Raw genomic sequence first — 6,726 nt, forward strand, 5'->3', positions numbered from 1 at the left:
CAGCTGGGAAGGGGACCCACTCTGTTTTCATACTGTGTGACTGTGGCTGAGATGGGGGTGTTCGCGTGTACCTGCACACGCATGGAAGAGCATGGGGGGGGGGGGCGAGAGTGCCATTTCTGTTTTGTTGTACCCAAGTGTTCTGTGTAAAGTTTGTGGCTGGGTGACTCGGAGGCCACAGCGTCCAGCACCTTATTGCCCATGTCCCCCTGATCTCCCGTGTCTTCCTTTTGGCGTGTTGGGAAAGGCAGGGCGAGCAGAGGCATGCTTTTCTGGGGCAGCATGGGTCCTGAGAGACTCTGATGCAAGCCCAGGCAGGGTCCTTGCACCAAGTTGTTCACAAGAGCCCTTGCTGCCCACTCAGGAACTTTGCACCCCAGGCCCTCGTTAACCAGTGAGACTACTGTCGGAATTGAATGGTCTCCTGGGAAGCAGCTCGCTCAGAGGCCTGCAGACATGTAGATTAGATGGTCTAGGAAGAGAGCCCAGTTGATATCTGCTTAGACAGTCCACCAGTGAACAGCTGACATGCAGAAATCAACTTCGTATTCCACGTCCCCCATCCCCCCAACCCCCAGTGCAACGTGGGCTTTTACATGCATGAGTCTGTTTGATCCTAACCACAGGCTTTGGTCTTCTCCCCATTGTACAGATGCATTCAGCAAGGCTCACAAGATTAAAGGTTCTTCCCAGGGTCTCAGAAGAGCTGGGGTTGGAGTCCCATCTTCCCGTCTGGTTTCCTTTATTGTTAGGCACAATTACACTCTAATAGACATTTTCTCATCCAAGAACATTCACAAATAATCCTGAAAAGTAAGAATGAAAATGAAAATCTGTCTAGAAACTTTAGTCAGAAGATTTTTTTTTTCTGAGACAGAGTAGCTTTGGATCCTGTCATGGGACTCACTCTGTAGACCAAGCTGGCCTCAAACTCACAGATTCCCCTGCCTCTGCTTCCCGAGTGCTGGGATTGAAGGCATGTGCCTCCACTGCCCAGCGAAATGTTTTTTTTTTTACATTTTTATTTATTTTTACTTTATGTTCATTGGCACTTTGCCATGGGTGTCAAATCCCCCTGGAACTGAAATTACAGACAGTTGTGAGCTGTCATGTGGGTCCTGGGAATTACACCTGGGTCCTGTGGGAGAGCAGTCAGCGCTCTTAACCACTGAGCCATCTCTCCAGCCCTAGTAAGGAGGTCTTAACCAGTATTTCTCCTTCTGGGATTATTTTACACATAGAATCCCATATCAGGCAGTGAGGGTTAAGGCGTAGACAGCCTCTGGACCCTTACCTCAGTGCAGCCCTGCAGAACCAGGGGTTCAATCAAAGACCTCGTGGGATCCAGGGGACCCGCGACTTACCTCAGAAGGTGTGGTCAATACTACGCAGGCAAGATCACAGGTCCTTGCGGCAGAAGAGCTCAAGGAGTGGGAAGGCCTGACAGACGTGTCTCCCAGCTTGCTCTGGTATACACCAAGGAAGGCCTGACAGACGTGTCTCCCAGCTTGCTCTGGCATACACCAAGGAAGGCCTGACAGACGTGTCTCCCAGCTTGCTCTGGCATACACCAAGGAAGGCCTGACAGACGTGTCTCCCAGCTTGCTCTGGTATACACCAAGGAAGGCCTGACAGACGTGTCTCCCAGCTTGCTCTGGTATACACCAAGGAAGGCCTGACAGACGTGTCTCCCAGCTTGCTCTGGCATACACCAAGGAAGGCCTGACAGACGTGTCTCCCAGCTTGCTCTGGCATACACCAAGGAAGGCCTGACAGACGTGTCTCCCAGTTTGCTCTGGTATACACCAAGGAAGGCCTGACAGACGTGTCTCCCAGCTTGCTCTGGCATACACCAAGGAAGGCCTGACAGACGTGTCTCCCAGCTTGCTCTGGCATACACCAAGGAAGGCCTGACAGACGTGTCTCCTTGCACGCTGCACCACGCGCGGGACGCCATTTCCCCTGTGACCCCCACAGACACAGCACCTTTTTTTCCCTAGAAAAAGTCTTCCTGCCCTTGCCTGCAATTATTCAGTTTAAAATGTTTAAATTATCAGCCGGCCAGTGGTGACATGCATCTTTAATCCCAGCAGAGGCAGGCAGATATCTGTGAGTTTGAGACCAGTCTGGTCTACAGAGCGAGTCCCAGGACAGCCTCCAAAGCTACAGAGAAACCCTGTCTTGAAGAACTGGGGGGAAGGGGGAGGGAGAAAAAAGAAAAGAAAAATCTTAAAACCTTATTTATGTATTTATTTATGTATTTATGGTGTGTGTGGGCATGCTTGTGTGCGACTGTACAGGTGTGCCGTGGCTCGTGTGTGGACGTCAGAGGACAGCTCGCAGGGGCTGGGTCTCTCCTACTCTGTGGATTCCAGGGTTGCAAGCGCCACCCCACCAGCCCTTGATTAAGTTTAGGACATTACCTCTCCTTCTCAGCTTGTCTCACAGATGATTTACCTGAGGACAGTTGCTGAGGGCTTTTGGCCCACGGCGCAGGTGGTCGGGTGTTCTGTCCACCACACACAAGGTGAGAATCAGCCCTCTGATTGCTGGACTTCAATTCTTCGGTAGCTGGACCTTGGTCGTCGGCCTCAGGGGGAGGAAGTGGCCAAGTCAGGGAAGAGGCCTGGGTGCTGGCTTTAGGAAGGGAGCCCTTGGGTGCTGGCTTTAGGAAGGGAACCCTGGGTGCTGGCTTTAGGAAGGGAACCCTGGGTGCTGGCTTTAGGAAGGGAACCCTGGGTGCTGGCTTTAGGAAGGGAGCCCTTGGGTGCTGGCTTTAGGAAGGGAGCCCTGGGTGCTGGCTTTAGGAAGGGACCCCTGGGTGCTGGCTTTAGGAAGGGAACCCTGGGTGCTGGCTTTAGGAAGGGAGCCCTTGGGTGCTGGCTTTAGGAAGGGAGCCCTGGGTGCTGGCTTTAGGAAGGGACCCCTGGGTGCTGGCTTTAGGAAGGGAGCCCTGGGTGCTGGCTTTAGGAAGGGAACCCTGGGTGCTGGCTTTAGGAAGGGAACCCTGGGTGCTGGCTTTAGGAAGGGAGCCCTTGGGTGCCGGCTTTAGGAAGGGAGCCCTGGGTGCTGGCTTTAGGAAGGGAACCCTTGGGTGCTGGCTTTAGGAAGGGAACCCGGGTGCTGGCTTTAGGAAGGGAGCCCTTGGGTACTGGTTTTAGGAAGGGAGCCCTGGGTGCTGGCTTTAGGAAGGGAACCCGGGTGCTGGCTTTAGGAAGGGAGCCCTTGGGTACTGGCTTTAGGAAGGGAGCCCTGGGTGCTGGCTTTAGGAAGGGACCCCTGGGTGCTGGCTTTAGGAAGGGAGCCCTGGGTGCTGGCTTTAGGAAGGGAACCCTTGGGTGCTGGCTTTAGGAAGGGAACCCTTGGGTGCTGGCTTTAGGAAGGGAACCCTGGGTGCTGGCTTTAGGAATGTGATCTAATGGTTTCTAGCAAGGCAGAGGGAGTGGGGGGAGAAGGACAAGGCTGCGAAAGCCCAGTTTGCTAGCGCGGCCAGAGTCCCTTCAGGGTCACTGCATTTCTTTCTTTTTTTTTAATTATTTTTTTATTTAGGTTAGAAGCAATCTTGTTTCACATGTCAATCCCAGCTCCCTCTCCCTCCCCTCCTCCCCCGCCCTCCTCCCCCAGTGCCCCATCCAAACTCCACTCCATCCCCAAGGAGGGTGAGGCCCTCCATGGTGGATCTCCAGTAACTGTCATTTCACCCAGGGCAGGGCCTAGACCCTCCCCTAAGAGTCCCAGCTGAGAGAGCCTCCCATATTGTGGCATGGGCACTCAAAGTCTATTTGTACACCAGGGATAAATACTACCCTTGGCCCCATAGATTACCTAGGCCTCCTCACTGACACCCACATTCAGGGTGTCTGGGTCAGTCCCATGCTTTCCACACAGCCATCAGTCTGGGATCCAAGAGCTCCTCCTTGTTTAGGTCAGCTGTTTCTGTGGGTTAAACCAGCCTACTTTTAATGTTTAGCATCTCTATATATTTCCTACGTTTCCCTGACCCCATCTTCCCTCTCTGTCTGTCTCTCTGTGTTTCTTTGTCTTTGTCTTTCTGTCTGTCTGTGTCTGTCTCTGCCTCTGTCCAATGTCCTTCCCTCCTTGGACTAAGTGGAGAGGCCCCTCTGCATCTCCATCTCTGTGCCCTGCGTCCCCAGCCTGGGAACCTCAGCAGGCAGGTGTGCTGCCTGTAGCTTGGGCTGGTAACAGTGATCACACCCTAAATAGGATTAATGAACTTGCCAGGCCTGTTGGGCAGCTCTGCCTTTGGGAAACCGTCCAGGGCAGAGCTGGGGCTAGCCCCATATCATAACACGCTTCGTGACGAGTCAGACTTGGCAAACAGACGTCCCCACCACTGAGGATAGGGACACAGTTGTCCCCAAAGCTGTCACTGATGGTCTTACAGCATGGTGCCTACTGGCAGCTTACAGGTGGGCCTAAGCTTCTAGCACAGCTGTTTTGGGATCAGGTCTCCTTTGTTCAACCCAGGAAGGCACAGAGAGGTAGGTGGAGAACCCAAAGGGGAAGAATATTAAAAAAAATCATTTTTTAACTTGTGTCTGGAGTGAGTTAGCTGGTTTGCTCTAGGCAGATCATTTACCTAACGATGCTTACTCTGGGATCACGCGAGAGAAAGCTGGTCAAGTTGCATTGACGATGGGAGAGGAAGAGAGCCAGCAGGCAGGTGACAGAGCACTGTGCTCCGTATCCACAGTGACCAGACACCCCTGCCCAGAATCTACCCGCCTGGTGACTGATTGTGCGGCCTGGGGATGGGTCAACATATGCAGCCTGCTGCCCTGGGATCGTGGAGGAGCAAGGGTGTCTGAAGAGAAATGCTGCTTGTGTCCAGGAAGCTGTGCCCTAAACGTGTTTGAAGGTGGGCTTTAATCTTCTCTCCTCCAGAGGGGAACAGGCTTGGGGAACCCGCCAGTGCCTTGCTGCTCTCCGTGTGTGGTATGAGAGCTTTTACAAAAGGGTCCAAGAGACAAGTTGGTTCCTTCTCCAGTGTGAAGACATCACTAAAGGGTGCTGTCTGTGAGCCGCCCTGGAGTCCACCTAGCGTCTTGGTCTAAATCCTCCCAGCCTCCAGAAGTGTTTCTAAGTCTAGCCTCTCAGTGGATTCAAACAGTGGAAGGAGCAGTCGTCAAGGTTTCCTGAAACCTACGTAGCCATCAGTTATCACTAACTCAGTGTATCACAGCAGTGTGCACCGCACACGCTCTCTCTGCAGTGAGTCCCCTTAGGGCATGAAGGACTGTGTTCTAAGCACCCAAGAGGTGCTATATTCAGGCATGTACCTAAGTATTGCTATTCTGCTCTGATTTAGATGGAGACGGGATGATTCCTAAGTCACCTCAGGCTTGTGCTCTCGGCCCATCCAGACCCAGTGACGTCCACCGCTGGACCGTCCCACGTAGAGTGCAGTCCACCTGAGTTGCCATAACAAAACACTGTGCACTGTGTAGTTTACAGGCAACAAAATTTTCTCACAGCTCTGGAGACTGAGAGATCCAAGGTTAAGACTCCAGCAGACTCAGTGTGTGGTGAGAGCCCATTTCCTGGTTCACATGGCAGACAAAGAATAGAAGCCCTCCAAGGGCCTCCACCATCACCCTAAAAAAGGAATGGATCACCCTGCTACATAGTCACCCCTAGAGGCTCCCAGTTCCTAAGCCCAGCATAGTGTGGATTTGTGTTCAACCTACAAATGAGGTCAAGGTTTGCACAGACATTCAGTCTGCAGCAAACCACAATTAGTCCTTCACCTGCAAAGTCTTCCTTCAACCACCCCCTGCCTCCTCCCACACCTTCCGGGGGTGTGTGTCATATGCTTCCTGATATCTGGGTAAATTTCTAATTGTCTTCAGTGGACATGTCTTCCTTCCTTCCTTCCTTCCTTCCTTCCTTCCTTCCTTCCTTCCCTCCCACCCTCTCTCTCTCTCTCTCCCTTCATTCCTTCCTTTCTCCCTTGTTTTTTTTAAAAGATTTTATTTATTTATTATGTATACAGTGTTCTGCCTGCATGTATTCCTGTAGGTCAGAAGAGGGCACCGGATCTCATTACAGATGGTTGTGAGCCACCATGTGGTTGCTGGGAATCGAACTCAGGACCTCTGAAAGAGCAGCGAGTGCTCTTAACCTTTGAGCCATCTCTCCAGCCCTGTTTTGTTTGTTTTTGAGACAGGGTCTCACTATGTAGCTCTGGCTATTCTAGAAATTACAGAAATTACCACGTACATCAGGCTTCCTCTGCCTCCCAAGTGCTGGGACTAAAGGCGTGTACCACTGCACTTAGCTGACATCTGCTTCCTAACAATGGAGGGTTTGGGACCGACAAGGTGACTCAGAATAAAGGTACTGGCCACAAAAGCCTGACAACCCGAGTGCAATCTCCAGACGCCACGAAGGCAGAAGGAGGAGTGACTCCACAGAGCTGGCCTCGATCTCCACACACGCACCACGGCACACCCCAATAATAATAACTATCACTAGTCCACACATGCACCACGGCACACCCCAGTAAAAATATCTATCACTAGTCCACACACGCACCACGGCACACCCCAATAATAATAACTATCACTAGTCCACACACGCACCACGGCACACCCCAATAATAATAACTATCACTAGTCCACACACGCACCACGGCACACCCCAATAATAATAACTATCACTAGTCCACACACGCACCACGGCACACCCCAATAATAATGATAACCA

General features: G+C 52.2%; 1 long non-coding RNA gene across 1 annotated transcript; it reads left to right on the forward strand.

The window, feature by feature from the left end:
- The first annotated feature begins 4,306 nt into the window (after nucleotides 1–4,306).
- Nucleotides 4,307–5,964, forward strand: LOC121137266. Its single transcript, XR_005874521.1, has 3 exons — nucleotides 4,307–4,502; nucleotides 4,715–4,879; nucleotides 5,330–5,964. It is a non-coding gene; the product is annotated as an uncharacterized LOC121137266 (long non-coding RNA).
- Nucleotides 5,965–6,726: the final 762 nt, after the last annotated feature.

This window comes from Mesocricetus auratus, unplaced genomic scaffold (genome assembly GCF_017639785.1).
Source record: "Mesocricetus auratus isolate SY011 unplaced genomic scaffold, BCM_Maur_2.0 Super-Scaffold_100676, whole genome shotgun sequence".
Lineage (NCBI taxonomy): Eukaryota > Metazoa > Chordata > Mammalia > Rodentia > Cricetidae > Mesocricetus > Mesocricetus auratus.